Source organism: Tamandua tetradactyla, chromosome 10 (genome assembly GCF_023851605.1).
Source record: "Tamandua tetradactyla isolate mTamTet1 chromosome 10, mTamTet1.pri, whole genome shotgun sequence".
In the NCBI taxonomy this organism is placed as follows: domain Eukaryota; kingdom Metazoa; phylum Chordata; class Mammalia; order Pilosa; family Myrmecophagidae; genus Tamandua; species Tamandua tetradactyla.
Genome location: NC_135336.1, coordinates 87,249,591 through 87,266,351, shown reverse-complemented (window position 1 = coordinate 87,266,351; position 16,761 = coordinate 87,249,591).

The following is a 16,761-nucleotide window of genomic DNA, read 5'->3' as shown; positions in this document are numbered from 1 at the left end:
AGAAATAAAAAGACAACAGAAAAAAATTCATACATACCATACCCCTTACCCCCCCTTTCATTGATCACTAGCATTTCAATCTACAAAATTTATTTTAACATTTGTTCCCCCATTATTTATTTTATTTTTATTATTTATTTTATTTCATATGTTTTACTTGTCTGTTGATAAGGTAGATAAAAGGAGCATCAGACACAAGGTTTTCACAATTACACAGTCACATTGTGAAAGCTGTATCATTATACAATCATCTTCAAGAAACATGGCTTCTGGAACACAGCCCTACATTTTCAGGCAGTTATCCATTTTATAGAAGTTGGTGAAACATGTGTTTCCCAAAAAACTCAATATTTAGCTTAGTTGACTTATAACAGTATGAGAATATGTTTCCTTTAACTCTAAACTGGAAAAGTGGTGACACCACCAACCATCCTTTTATTATGTGGCATCTTTATTCTCTCTTCAAATCACAGATTTTTCTTTTTTGGAAATCTAGGCCTCCTGGGCTTTCTCAGCTCAAATTTTTCACTGTACTAAGTTCCTGAATATTCCATAAATATATGTATGCAAATTATTCATACAACAAACAATCGAGTATATGCATATGTATTTTATGACATGTTAACCTCAGCAGTTTACAAGTACAATATAGTTGTCTGGCTTTCATGTGGAAGTTGGTTGAGCCAACAACTTAATCATCATATTAAAATTTCTGTTCACAATGCTGCTTTGAATTTCCTTCTTTGCCCTACATTTTCTTCTCTACAAGTTTTCTGACCTCTTCGGTCTGCTGCATTTTGGCCGTTTTTGCTACCACTCAAAATTTATCAGTCTTTGTGACTTTTATTTTCCCTCTGTCAGTCATTTCCTTTTATACCAGTTTTTCCCCTTCAGTACACAGATTTTTCCACTTATTTCAGCTTTCCTTATCTTCTGAGTTCTGGCCCTTGAATAATTCTGTTTATCTAGCCCTATGTTTAGTGGGTGGTTAACCAGTTCCACTAACTCCTTGGATTTAGGATCTTCTTGGTTAGTGAACTGAAAGATCTCTGTGTTTTCTTTACCTTAGTTCTACTGAACTTTATTTGACCTATAGTTTTTAGTTCTTCCTTTGGCTGCAACTTCTTCCCTTGAAAAGACACCCATTACTTGAGTGTTCTGGTTAATCGAAAAGTTATTGGACTTAAAAAATAGTCTAGCAAATTAATCTGGCACCCAAGAAGAGATGCAATTATACCTTCATTCTGACTTTGTAGACTTAAAAAAATAATAATCAATTAAGGCTACAGCAGTGTTTTTATTTTTTTAATTCAGTCAATCAACTGAAGGCTGCCTTTTCTTTCTCTTTTCAAAAGTTTTGAGCTCAATAAAATGTACATGACCCTTTGCCAAGTAATTCTTTTTTATTTATTTATTTTTTAATTTTTAAGCCCATGGGTCTTTCAAGGGAAATTCAGCCCACATGTTTCTGATTCATTTACACTTAATTCTTTAAAATGTTGTTTTGTAAGAGCTATTTGATGTCCAAAGGCCTTATGAGTCTTTTTATATGACTTTCATGCCATTTTTTTTTTCAAAAACAGGAAATGGTACTTTGCAAAGAATTCAAACTCTGAAAGTATTGAATTTCATATAAAGCACACCAAGATGATTGTGTCTTTCCTGGGTCATCTGAGAAAGCACCTGAGCCAGATATTTAAAAAGACAATGTACTGTTAATGATATTCCATATTTTTTCAACAAAAGGGTGGCAGAATTCTAAAGTCAATCTTTAAAAGACCATTTAACTCAATTTTCATCTGAATGTAATTAATTAATTAGGCAATGTGTTATAGCAGAGACACCCAACATGTGATTGTCTTAGGATGCCACTGGAGTCTATTTTTGTAAGTCTAACCCTTTCTTCTTTCCCTCATTTCACCCCAAAAGGGGAAGAGAGAGATTGTAACACATTTAACAAATGGAAAATGTGTGTTTAAGACAGTGAGAAACACTCTAATATGACATTTTAGTCGTGTTTTCTAAATTGCAGGGAAGACTGATAAAGCCTTTTAACCAAAGACTATTTTTAGATGCAGGTGTGCAGTAGTCTTTCTGTGACAAAGAATGTTGGAATGCTTCTATAATGGGTTTGCACTTTGAATTTCTTTGAATTTCTTGAACTTTGTTGGGTGCACTTTCTTTACTACCATAGTACTGAAGGCTGTCCTCTAGACCCCCTGAGTTCAGGAGCAGTTCTGTAGTCCCAAAGGATCATTTGGTCTAAGTGAAATCCTGCACCAAAGACACTTCACAGTATTCTACTGAATGTTTTTGTTTCTATTATAGGCAAATCTTAAAAAACAATCCTGAAAAAGCAACTCTGGTAACCCAGAGTACCAGTTTGGATTAGATCTTCTGGAGCCAACATCAAAACTATTAGAAACCCTAAATTGACCAAAAAACATGTTGATAGGGAGATTATTTGACTGGTCCAGGGATGGACCCAAGCCCAGATAATGCATGTGAGATCTTTATAAGCTTTGAGTGTCTAGTGTCTACACTAACCAGTGAAGAGATATTCAAGGTCAATCTTTAGGTTTCAATTTTGAATAGTTTAAAATAGTTATTATATTATGATAAAATGAAGTCATCAAGCAGCTTGTAACTAATATTATCTTGTACATACAAGATTTAAAAATACAAAAAAGATGTCTTACCATAAATTATTAACTAAACCCTGCTTTAATTCTACCAGATTTATAAACTTGATTTAAAAGATTAGTAAAGAGATCTAATTTAAGATTTCATATTTAGCGTATTGGATGAAAATTGCTCTTATTTAACATTGCAAAAGAAAGTTACCTTAAGCTTACCTAAAGAAAGGTGACTGCAACTCTGACATCCAAACAGAATCATGTAGATGGGGAAAGATGTTTCCCTTAAAGAATAATTACAGAGATGAGTGAGTATTAGTGCTTGCATAGATATGGCTATAGTTTTCATACCGTTACATAACTTGGCAATGCCTTTTTTTCTTTTAATCTCCTGAAAATCCAGTGACTTAAAACAACAAACTTTTGTCATTTCTCACAAATCTAAGGTTGGTCATGGTTCTCCTAATTGGGGCCAGGCTTGAACAATCTCTGTTGGTCACGTTCCTGCATCTGATATAAGCTGGTAGGGTGGCAAAGGGCTGGTTTGTCCAGGATTTCTTGTGCGTGGTCTCTCAGCCTCCAGCATATCATGGGCTTTGTATGATGGAGAAGCAGTTTGGTCTTGAGAACAGAAACTTAAAAATATGTTTTTCAAGGTTCTGCTTGCATCGTAGTTACTAACATCCCACCGCTCAAAAACAATCCAATGGCCAAGGCCACTATTAGAATGGGAAGAACCTAGACAGTTGTAGTGGAAATTTAGGGTTTCAAAAAGCTTTTAATTTGATTCATTAATACACGTGATGTATTATAATTAACCTAAAATATCCTCAAGGTATTTTTCACAGGGAAAACCTTGCATCATCTTTTCTCTGTTAGTTAGCATGGTTGATGATGCCTATAATTAGTAGGAATCCATGTTTTCCCACTTTCATCATTAACACTTTCTATACCTACTGTTTTCAAGTTAATACTGTGAAATTATCCCAGTTGCATACCAGTTTTTTACGTCCAAGTGTCCTTGATCTTCTAGAAAGTTACTCTTTCTATATACACTCTCGCTCTTTCTTCCTTTTCCCATTGCTAATTCCTTTATCTGAACAGTATTAAATGGATTTTTAAATTAAACTATAAGTTACACTAAAACAGGAAAATGGTTTCATTTTTTACTCCCCTTACCTCAACACTTAACCAAGTTTTAGGCATTCAGTGCAGAGTTGTGGAATGGATCACAAGATGAATTAATGAGTAAGAACTAAATCGATACTCTAAAATATGGTTGGGAAATGAACTTTGAGAAAAGGAAGCTATAATGAAAATGTAAAAGAAATTAGCTGTACTGTGGAGGATAGTAATTTGATATAAAACTCAACGTGAGAGGACATAACGTGAAAAATAACCAGAGGGGGACAAAATACCAGAAGGAGAATGGGTAAAGTGCCCAAAATAGAAGAGACAAGTTGTATAAGGGAGGAAGAAGAAACACTAAAAACAGTAAAGGGGAAACAATCACAAATATTAAATCCAAAATCTATTTCCTTGAATCCAAAATTCTTGGCTTATTCATTGGAAATATTAGAACTCATAAATAAAGCAAATGCATGGATTGGAGTAATTAGGGCATCCACAATATTTTGCCACACCCTATTATTCACTACTGAGCCACTAGCCAGATACCTATGCCAATTCTTTGATATAATTTCAAGTAACAAGCATCAAAACTAATGTTTTACAAAATTCTCAAGCTCAGCATTTGGATAGAAACTTACTAGCCATAGTGCAGATTGCCCATAAATGGAAAGGAACAGGTCTCCTCTACCAACCCTGTTTATTCTAGCATTGACATGATACCTATCAACCCCAAACCATAAATACACTGTATAAACATCAGTATGAATGTGTGCTCTTGTCTTCCACTTCCACAATAGCTCATGTGTACTTTTAATATGATTTGTTCATTAAAGTAAATATTGAATAAAAGGAGAAAATGAGTGCCATTTGTTTGATGTACTGTTACATTTTTATAATAACTTACAAAACATTTTTTTAATCCTAACTTTAGTCAAGTTACCATTCTAGACTGTTTAAGGAATATAACTCAATTTAAGAGAAGACATTTATTCAATAAGATTGCAATTTATTTGAGGCAAGATATGTTAGAGGAACTATAATTTAAGATGAGATATTAAATTTTATAATAGGAAATGCAAACATATTTCCATAGAAGCTAAAAATGATTGGGAGATTATTCTAAATGGATCTATTAAGAAAGATTTCATATAAGAATTAGCACATTAGTTAGGAACAATTTTACTACATATGAGTGGAAAAGAAAGAAAAGGATGTGCTAAAATACAAAAGCAAGAAATAGAAAGTCACCTTAAGTAAGATGCCTAGAAAAACAGCTCTGTTGGGAAAACATATTGAAAAGTTGAATTGGTGTCATATCACTGAGGGCCACCAAGTAATCTAAATACATGTACAGTTCACTAGATGATAGACAATGGCAAATGCTTTTGAAAAGAGGGGTAAATGATCACATTTTTGTTTTAGATCTCTGATTACAGTAAAAGGTAGGAATTCTCAGCCAAACCCCATGAATGACTTTCAGAGATTCAAGGCAAAGTTTTATGTATTTTCTAGGACAATTTTCATAACTTTTATTAGTCCAAACAGTCCATGGACCCAGATTTCTGTTTGGACCCAGATACAAATGAAGCAACCCTTGGAATAAAACTGATATCACTGGGGGTAGAGAAGCAATTACAAATTTTTATAAAAGCAAAAATCCTGTCATTCAAAACATCATGGAGCTGCTGAGTCAGGCTTTTTTTGAAGCTTACGTTATCTTGGGATTTTCAAGTTACATGAACCAATAAATTCATTTTCTTTTGAAAAAAAAAAAACACTGAATAACCAATTCTGTTGAATTGACTCCCTCAGTCTTGTGGCTCACCGCTATGAAACTTATTCCTGAAAAGGAGAGGCTAAGCCTAATGATAATTATACCTAGGAGTCACCCCCAGAGACCACTTTAGTTGCTCATATGTGGCCTCTCTCTCTCTAAGCCAATTTCGCAGGTGAGCTCCTTGGAACTTGACATCCATGGGTGCAAATCTCCCTTGCAATGGAGGACCTCACTCTAGGAGATGAGCTGGGACCCAGCATCATCAGAATGAGAAAGCTTTCGTGACCAAAATGGGGAAGAGAGAAATGAGATAAAATAAAGTCTCAGTGGCTGAGAGATTTCAAATAGATTTGGGAGATTATCCTGAAGGTTATTCGTATGCATTTATATAGATACCCCTTTTTATTTTATGGTGCACTGGAGTGGTTAGAAAGAAGTACCTGAAACTATTGAACTGTATGCTATTAGCCATGATTTTTGAAGGAAACTGTATAACTGCATAGTTTTTACAATGTGACTGTGTGATTGTGAAACCTTTTGTCTGATGCTTCTTTTATCCAGGGTATGGACAGATGAGTTAAAAAAAAATAAGGATAAAAATGACTAAATAATAGGAGAGATAAAGGATAAGAATTGAGTAAATTGAAATACTGTGGGTCAATGAGAGTGAGGGGAAAAGGGTGTGGGATGAATGAGTTCTTTTTTTTCTGGAGTGATGCAAATGTTCTAAAACTGATCATGGTGAAGAATACACAGTTATGTGATGATATTATGAACCATTGATTGTATAATATGATTGGATTGAATGTGTGGGGATATTCCTCAATAAAAGAATTAAAAGAAAAAAGCCACTGAGATCTGTTAGGAGATAATGGTCCATGAATAATTTCATGTTTTCTTCATTTCATGCTTTCTAAATCAAGAACACTGACACCTAGCTTGTAGGTAATTGAATGGCAAATCAGCTTTTGAAGTTAAAGATAGAGCTAGCTAGAGAGATTGAGAGGCTTCTCTTTCCAAATCTATTTTTTTTATATCCCAGATTAGTTTCTTTATAAATGTCAATTTTCATAATTGTGGTTATCCTCTCTTGTGTGCAAATTTCATTGCATGAGCAGGTTATTTCTCATTCTCACCATATTGACTCGTGCGGAACAGCACAAGCTGCTCTGTGAGGAAATGACCTTTTCCCCAATAAAGAGGCGGCATGGTCATATATATTTAGAACAAGTTAGCCTGCAAGTAGGGAAATACATCAGACCCTTCAAAGTTTTTGAATTAAACGATTAAACATGAAGTCAATTAATTACCATGACGAATTAAGATTGCTTCCAGTAATTCAAGGACATCTCAGCATTATTAAATTTATCAATGTGCTTTATCACATGAGAATATTTGAAATTAATGCTAGATTTGCTATTTGGCCCAGCACTTACTCTTCTAAGTTTCTTTCCTCTGAGGGTTCTGACGTGTGCAGAAAGATGAAGTTACAAAAGTGTTCACAGAGGCATTATTCATTTATAGCAAAAAATGAAAACAGCCTAAATGACCTCTAAAAGGGAAATCATAAATTATTGTACATATGTATGTGTGTGCATGTGCATGCGTGTGTGTGTATGTGTGTAAATGGTAAAGGAACTGAAAGGATTGACCTCTGAGGAAGGACGTTTCATTGGTAGATGGGAAAAGAAGAAATTGTAAAATCAATTTGAGACCTGGGTGTTTTCGTTTCCTAGGCTGCTTCTGCAAATACCATGAAAATGAGTTGGGTTAAACACTGGGAATTTATCGCTCACATTTTTGAGACCAGGAAAATGTCCAAATCAAGTTATCATCAAGGTGATGCTTTTTCTCTAAAGACAGCATCTTAGGGCTGGCTGCCAGTGGCCCTTGGTCCCTCTGTCACATGGCAAGTCACATGGTGGCATCTCCGTGTCTTATCCTTCTCTTCTGGGTTCTATTTCAGCTTCTTGCTTCCTGCGGCTTTCACTCCCTCTGTCTGAATTTCATTCCAATTATATAGGACTCCAGTAATATTATTAAGACCTATTCTTATTGAGGTGGGTTGTACCTTAACTGAAGTAACTTCATCAGAAAGTCCCAATTACAGTGGGTTCTCACCCATAGGAATGACTTAAATTTAAGAATGGTTTACTGGGGTACATACAGCTTCAAACCACCATATGAAATATTTTTGTTCCCAAACAGTGCCATTGATCAATTCCAACTTTCTGACTTTGTACATAGGCCTTTTATCTGGGAGGAGACACCTGCCCAAAGATTGAGGGACATGGATCCAACTTGATGGCTGGTAATGGGCAGGAACGAAAGCTTGTCTACTTAATTCAAAGAGAGTAATCAGGTAGACAAACTTAGATCTTAGCTTGCTCATTTTGTATCAAGCATAGGAAAGGTAGAAGGTCAATTCGAAGTGCAGTTTAGTTGTCACTGAAAACAGAAAAAGAAATTATGAATGAGTTTGAAATTATACCATTTAGGAAAGAGCTTTCATAGTTAAAGTATATTCCAATTTAGGCAGAGTACAGAGTCATTTTAACAGACCAATTCCCCCATTTCTCTGATTCCTAACTATATTCCTAAATTTCCTTGGTAAAGTCCTTTAAATAATTTATACATATGATTATTTAAAGAATCTGTCATATTGGATTAGACCCACCCTAATTTAATATGATCTTAATTATAACTACAAAAGCCTTTATTCCCAAATAAGGTGACATTCACAGGTATCAAAGTTTGGGAGTTCATCATATCTTTGCAAGGGACACAATTCAACCATAAAAACTTCTATATTCATTTTATTTAAAATAGTTTTTATCACAAATGTAACAAAATAAATTAATTTAGAACCTGTTCAAAATATGTAGCTTCTGCACTTAGAAATGAATGTCGTGATTTTCTAAATTAAGTTCTATTTGATGATACGAAAGAAAATAAAGTTTTTTGTTCTTAAGGAAACCCAAGTCTCAGAAGAATTTGTGGATGTTAATTTCCTCTGAAATGAGAACAACACACAAATTGTATTTCTTTAAAAAAATCAGTAATATCCTTGGTAATCTAATTCAGAGAGTTTGCCAAACCACCAAACTGGTATTTCAAATAGTTTGAAAACTTATCATTACTGACATGCCTCTGTGTTATTCATAGTGAAATAGTTCAGAGCATCTGCTACCCATGTTCATACTTCCATTTATTTATTCATCGTTCCATTCCTCAAATTGTTTATTAAGCACTTATTATGTGAATAGCATGCTAGACATAGAGTTTCCGCAATCCAGTAAGTTAATACTGAGCTGGAGAAACAAGATATGGTAACATGGATGGAGTGACAGTGTCAGGCAACTTATTATCGAATGACAAGATAGGTTGGTTGCTTTGTCTTATTGTGTCGTGCTGCCATACCTTATCACAGGAAATTCTTTCTGAATGATATATTCACCTAACTGCCTTGTTAAGAAGTCTGATGCCTACTTATTCTACAAACTCATTGCATGCATTATTTCATGCTGAATCAACTACTTAATCCTGTTTTATTTATATCATTTTATTCCTTTCATATATCTATTATAGTACTTAACAAAATATGCTGCAACTGTTGATTATATTCATTTCCATGACAATATAAAGGTGCATAAAGTGGGGATAACAGGATTATGTAGATGTAACGGTATCATTATACAAGTTTCTCAGGATAAAGATTTGTCTATAAAGTGAATGCTCAATAAATGGTAGCTTTCAATGTTTTATATCTGTCTGAACTGTAGAATATTGGAGTACTACAATGAAAAACTACATGACAGCTCACTTGAGCAGTTTATTTGAAAATATCACAGAAAAAATGAAATAAAACTCAAAATATTAATAAACCAGAGTAATGTTTAACTTCTGCATAAGATGATGATAATCTACTGTTAAACAGACCCCTCTCTGATTTCACTAAGTCCCTCCCTCCAGTGTAACCAATTTTAGCTTTTTGTCCCACGATGGCCTTGTTTGGAACAAAGAAGAAAGGATGAAGCATTTCGGGATTCACCTGTGGTTGGAGTTGAAGGCTCAGTACCAATCAGTGGAAGTTGTAAGGCACCACACATTAGAAACTACTCTCAGGAACAAAGACTTGTAATATTCAAACTGAAAAATGTAGCCTTGTTTATAGATTTTATGAATTGGTGGCAAAAGCATGCAGAAAATATCATGAATAATCTGCTTCTGCAGTTTTAAATCCTTTTTTCTTTTTACTTTGCATTTTAGTAAGCTTGATGTTCCTGTGAGTTGGTTTTCTGATGTGGATGGGAACAATAGTATTTTACTCCAGCATTTCTGATTTTAATAGTCATTAAAACATGGGATCCTTTAGCACATGTGGAAGACTATATTTGTAGGGTTACTGCCTCCATTCAAGTGGCATCAAAGCAATGTTTTCTATTTAACTGTTAGCTATGGTCTTAAAAAATTGACCCAGAAAGTTGAGGAGTAGAATTTAGAAGCATCTTAGAATCCTAGAAATACTGTTAGGGATGGAGTGTGGGGAGGTATTCAGTTGTCTTTGCAACCTGATTATAGATTTCATAAAGAGAAGAATTCTCATATGTGGACCTGTTTCTTTCTAGAGTAAATATATAGACTTGTAAAAACCAGCTTTATTGAGATATAATTCACCATCATAGAATGCACATTTTAAAAGTACATAATTGAATGCTTTCTAGCATATTCAGAAAGTTGTGTATCCAATACCATAATCAATTTTAGAACATTTTCATTACCCCCCAAAGAAACCCTATATCCTCTATCAATTATCTCCATTTCTCGAGCCCTCCCCCCACCACTAGCCCAAGGAAACTATAAATGTATTTTCTGTCTCTATAAATTTCCCTATTTTAAGCATTTCATATAAATGGTTTCATACACTTTTCTTATTTAGCATTTCATATAAATGGTTTCATACACTTTTTTTTATTTAGCATAATGTTTTTAAGTTTGCCCATATTTTAGGATATATCAGCATTTCACTCTTTTTCATGGCTAAATAGTAGTTCATACAGATAAACAACATTTTATTTATACATTTGTCAGTTGATGGACATTTGGTTTTTTAGAAATGTGCTGCCATGAACAATCATTTACAAGTTCATAGTTGGATATATATTTTCGTTTCTTATGAGTATATACTTAGAACTGGACTTTCTATATCATGGTAACTCTATGTTTAAACTTTTGAGTAACTGCCAGATTGGTTTTTAAAGTGACAGCTCCATTTTAAATTTCTACCAGTGTGTATGAAAGTTCGAAATTATCCACAACCTACCACTACCAATACTTGCTATTATTTGTCTTTCTTAAATATTGCCATCCTGGTGGGTATGAAGGTATATCTTGTTTTTTGATTTGCATTTCTTATTTTCATGTGCTTATTGGCCATTTCTATATCTTCTATGGAAAGACATCTATTCAGATTCTTTTCCCATTTTTAATTGGTTATTTGTCTGTATATTATTGAATTTTAAGGGCATTTACATATTCTAGATACAGGAACCTCAATGGATATTTGATTTACAAATATTTTCTCCCATTTGGTGATTTGTCTTTCTTTTCACTTTCTTGACATTATTTGATGCACCAATTTTTAAATTTTCAGGAAGTATAATTTATCTATTTTTTCTTTTGGTGCTTGTTCTTTTGTTGTTGTGGCTAAGAAAAGATTGCTTAATTCAAGGTCATAAAGATTTATGCCTGTTTCTTCTGAGAGTTTTATATATAAGTTCTTACACTGAAGTCTTTGATGCATTTTGAATTCATTTTTATGCATGGCATGATATAGCTGTCTAACTTCATTCTTGGCATGTGGATATCCAGTTCTCAACACCATTACTTGAAAAGACTATTTTTACTCCATTGAATTGTTTTGGTCCTTGGTGAAAATCAATTGACTTCAATGTAAGGGATTTTTTCTTGAGTCTCAGTTCTATTCCGTTTGTTTTTAGGTCAGCAACTAGTGATCTTGATTAATGTAGCTTTGTAGTAAGTTTTGATGTCAGGAAGTGTGAACCTTTCAATTATTTTCAAGATTGTATTTGCTATTCTGGGTTCTGTGTTTTTCATGTAAATTCTAGGTTAGCTTGCAAGGATGGCTGCAAAGAACCCATATGGAATTCGAGTGGTAATGCATTTAATGTGTAGATCAATCTGTAAGGTATTGGCATTGTAACAATGTTAAATATTAATATTTAAAAATATTATAAACTAATAAATAAATAAATAAAAATATTATAATAAACAAAAATTTAATATTGAATTTAATGATCCATGAACGTGTGTTTTCTTTCCATTTATTCAGAACTTCCTCAATTTTCTTCAAATATATTCAAAAGTTTTCAGTGTATTTGAGTTTCTTAGTTAGGCTTATTCCTAATATTTTATTTTTGATGTTATTGTAAATGGAATTGTGTTCAAAATGTCATTTGGATTGTTTTGTCTAGTGGCTGGAAATGCAACTAAATTTTCTATATCGATCTGGTGTCCTTCAATCTTCTTTCATTAGTTGGTCACATATGTAAGGCAAATATAGCAATTGATCTTGAATCATAACAAGCTGCTTTTGAAAATGACATATTTGATGTAATTCAAATTAGTCTACATACTTTAATTTTATTTCGGAGATGCAAATGCTAGGATTGAGCAACTACCAATGAGCAATGTGTCAAATTGTTCATATAAAAGAATTATTCATGCTTCAAAATCCCCAAACTTATCAGTTAATTTTACAATAGCTTGTGCTGCAAGTCATTTTAATTTTCAAAGATTAGAGGTAGGACAATTATTTGTTTCATATTATGTGTTTAACCTCAGATATAAGCCACTTACTGAGAGAGACAGATTTTGAAAAAAAAGAATTCATTGTGAAGCAGACCCTTAGAAAGGAGTTTAGAGATTTCAGTTTAAAAATACTATGGTTACATTTCAGTTGTCTGCATTTTCCACTTTTATTTGGAATTCTAAATATATTAGATAGTAAGGACAAAACCTATGAAAATTAATAGATTTATTTTTCCTTTGAAAAATGTATGAATTTTGCTAACCTCAAATCCAGGACAGAGATGTTTCTCCATATAAGGTAAACATGTTCCCTTCTTCTCCTGCTCCACTGTTATACCATATAAAATTCAGGCCTTCCAGCACTTGCCTGCTTTATGGAATTTGTGATATTTTCCCACTGTTCAACTTATAGCCAGTTTGACTCCTGCTTCCCTACCCCCTCCCCATAATTCACCCTTCAGAGATGTGTTACTGGTCTGCAGAACGTTATCCTTCAACATATGCAGCAGATTGTCTAAGGGTTGTATCCCTGTTGCTTTGATCTTTCCAAGTTAAAAGAATGTAAACGTCATTACTGGGTCTCACTTTGGAAAGATCTTAAATCATGGGTAATCCATCTCTTTGCATGAGGAATGATTGTCTACAGAAACCAGGAAAATGAAGAGAACACATAAAATCCCTGAACCCACACATATTTATCACAAGGAGTTTGTAGCATCAGATCATCCGTATTAATTTATGTCCACAGATAATGACAGTATATAGATTAGTTTATGGCTTTGAAAATATGCTCCATGTACATCATTTTTTTAAATATCCACACTTGCCCTTTAAAGAACAAAACTGTAGTTGCCAAACTTCTCTCTAAAACCCATACATACCCGCACTCCTAACATTCTAAAAGCAATTTCTAGGCCACCCATTCAGAGCTTGCCAAGGGATGTTCCAAAGTTGATTCTGTTGACATTAGTGCATTAACCGCTATATAAAGAAAAAGGATGGAAGAGAGCAAGAGAGAGTTTAATGTTGAGGGACTTAATGTGACTGGTAATCCAATTATCCATTACCCCCCAACAGGGTAAAAAGAAGGCACTTCCCCTTTAGCTTAAGTCAAGTCAGAGGTGAATTTCTGGAAAACAATGCTGAGAATTGGAATTATCATTGGGATTTTTTGAGACACTATTAATGGTGTTGGAGCATGTCAATGAAATCTGAAAACAAGGGTGTAATAATTTACTGAACAAGGGTACAATGAACTATACTGTTTTCTAATGATGAGGTAAACCATGGATTTCCCAAGGATCATGTGTGAGAGCAAGCTGAGTTGATGTTATTTTAAAGGAGATGTTGACCAAGATGACCATCCTGAGGGGAAATACAATCCCACCAAGAAGGAGAGAGGGCCTTCTGTTAAAGAGGATACTTCAAAAGAAAAGCAGTCACAGGACCGCAAAAGGGATTCCAAGAAATCTTCTATAACATCCATCCAACTTGAAGACAAGTTCACTTTCAACATTTATCAAAACCAAAGAATAGCAACACCATGCTACAATTGAACATTACAAATAAGCTTATACTAATTACCCCATTATCAACCCCTCTGCTTCCTATCCAACAGTTAAAGAAGCAAAGGGGAAGATAAAGTGAGGAGACAGAAAGTAAGCCATCGGATTCTCTTCTACTACAGTTTTTTTTCAAGTCTGAACCAAGCCCAAATTAAGGGAAACAAGCAGCTTTACACATATAATTGGCACTTAGAAACACTGAGAAATATCAATTTTCTTTTTTCTCCAGATTTTATTATAACTACATCTGTCTATCCCAGGCTAGTTGATCTATAGCAAATATGCCAAGTATAAATACTAGCTTAGCCCTAGAATATTGCAACTGGATTATTCCATAAGTCAAATACATTTTTGAGATGACTTATGAAATGTAGGACTTTTCTATGTTTGGGTTATGCTTAAAAGGTAAATGTTGTTGAAATTGTGGAGAATTTAAATTTTTGTAATAAATATTTTAAAATACTATTGCAAATGTAATACTGGAAGGAGAACAGATCCCAAAAGAAACTCGCAATGAAGACATCTTACATGTTATCAAGATAGGAACACCTTTTAATAAAGTTCTGACAATGTCCAAAATATTGAATTATAATTATATTATATATGTCATATATATTATATGTTATAGTTTGTTTTCAATGAATCAGGAAGCTCAAAATGCTGATTGCATCTCCAGCAGGTAACAGATATTGTATGTTCCTGAATCTGTTACTAGTTTTTTAACAGAAAAGAAAAAGACAGTAGCAGAAATTAGAAAGGAAGAGACAGCCAAAAAGACAAGCAGCACAGAAGATAAACCCCATTTAATTATTATTATTCAGTTCACACTAAAAATGTTATTTATTTCTATTGAGTCTGTTAGTCCCCTAACAGCAAACGTACTCCCCATTTCAAGATAATCAATCAAAAATATGTATTGAGAAATCATACCCAGCCAGGCACTGTGTTCAGCCTATAATTCTTTCACTATTTGAAATAAGATTTAACCAGAAAGTTTACATGTAGTTAAAAAGTGACCAAATATTTAAAATGACTCCAACTGACTCTGCTTTGCTTAGTTCAGGTCTGTTAAATATCAAGGGTACAGATGCTAAACTTGCAAAAGGTCAGCACTTAAATCGGTCAGCTATGGCAGGCTGGGAAATAACAGAGGCAAAAATGACAGTTTCAACTGAATGATTCTGAAAAGGTTAATGCTGAATCCTCTCAAAACACATCTGTACACACACGCACGCACACACACACACACACACACACACACACAACCCAAGTCACTTAAGAGGAAAAACATTTCTTCAACTACTAATAGGCACATTTGGGGGAAACTATACATGGAGGAGGATAGGGAAGGTCAGTTTGAGGAGTAGCTAAAAATGCGTACACTTCTTGGCTCTTCTTAAATAGGATACTTGGGTTGGGAACAAAGGGGTTTAATTATCACCATCTTTCCTAAAGCAAGGCACAGAACAACCACTGTGGGATTTCGGATCCATCATCAATCTCTCTTACAGTTCACTCATCACAAGGCCCCCGGATTAAACAAGGACTAGACCTCTCCCTACTTCAAAGGCCACGGGGAAACCCATCCCTTCAACAAAGTCGCCTTTGAGTGTACGCGGAGGGATTTTGTTCTTACTCTCCATCCCACAGGTTAATTCCGGGCTTCGCTGATGCAGTACTCTTGAAGGAGAGATAGCATATCCGAATGCTTATTGGCTGAGTTTTTTTTTTCCTGTGTAAAATGCATAAAATTATTATAACTCAAAATATATCCTAGGTGTTGAAGTTTAAAAAATGCTTATAATTCAGGAGGCATTTGTGTTTAATATGCATTTACATTGGGACCAAAAATTTCCTTGTAGCAAAAGAAAATTTTTAAAAAAATAGTATTTATTAGCAATTGTCAGACTTCAAGGATTTCTGATCCATGTGCATGACATAGATTCTAAGAATTTTAAACAGACTGCCGTAAACAATTTTCAATCATTTTTAAAATTTATCTTGTAGATGGTAAGGAGTTAGGAATATAGTATTTATTATTATTCATTTTTCTCTTGCCCCATTTCCCTTTGTATATTCCTGGGTAACAACATTTGACCTGAAAACTTCCCTATTTTATTAAATAGCTTATAATCCACCATAAGCACCATAATAATATTCACCACGTGAAATAGATGCTATATTTTACTCTGTTGACTAGATGAAAAAAAATAAAATGGTAGAGTGGTTAAGCAGCTTGCCCAAGGCCATAAAGCAGGTTAGCTGCAGAGCGAGCATTCCAACCAGCTGCTCTGAATTCAAAGCCTATTTTCTGAACAATACCTTATGCTGCCCACCTAATTACCAAAGCCTGGTTCAAACCCATCTTCCTCCATCATTCCTGCTCCAATTTCTTGGACTCCAAATCCTTTTCCACATCCGTGGACCTATGTCATCTGTTGGAACAGATCATAGACCATTTTACACTGTCGATTGTTCATGCTAACTAAAAGCTACTGGGAGACAGATCCTAGGTCTTGTACCATCAGAGACCCAAATCCAGCGTCAGGTCTGTGGACTCAACATTTAGCAATTGCTTGGTTTTATAATCTCTTAAAATATAGTTTGAATAAGAGAGCCAGAGTTTTTATTAGCATTCCTTTATGTTTAGACCTTGCATATATTCAGAGCATTTCAGAATATGAGAAAGGTAACTTAAATATTCATTTCTTTTGCATCTGATATTGAGATCCAAAACATAGTCATCAAAAGTAGGCTTTGATTACAGGCAAGGAAGAAGGTGTCTCAAGCTTCAGTGAGGACAGATTGCTGAACGCAGGGA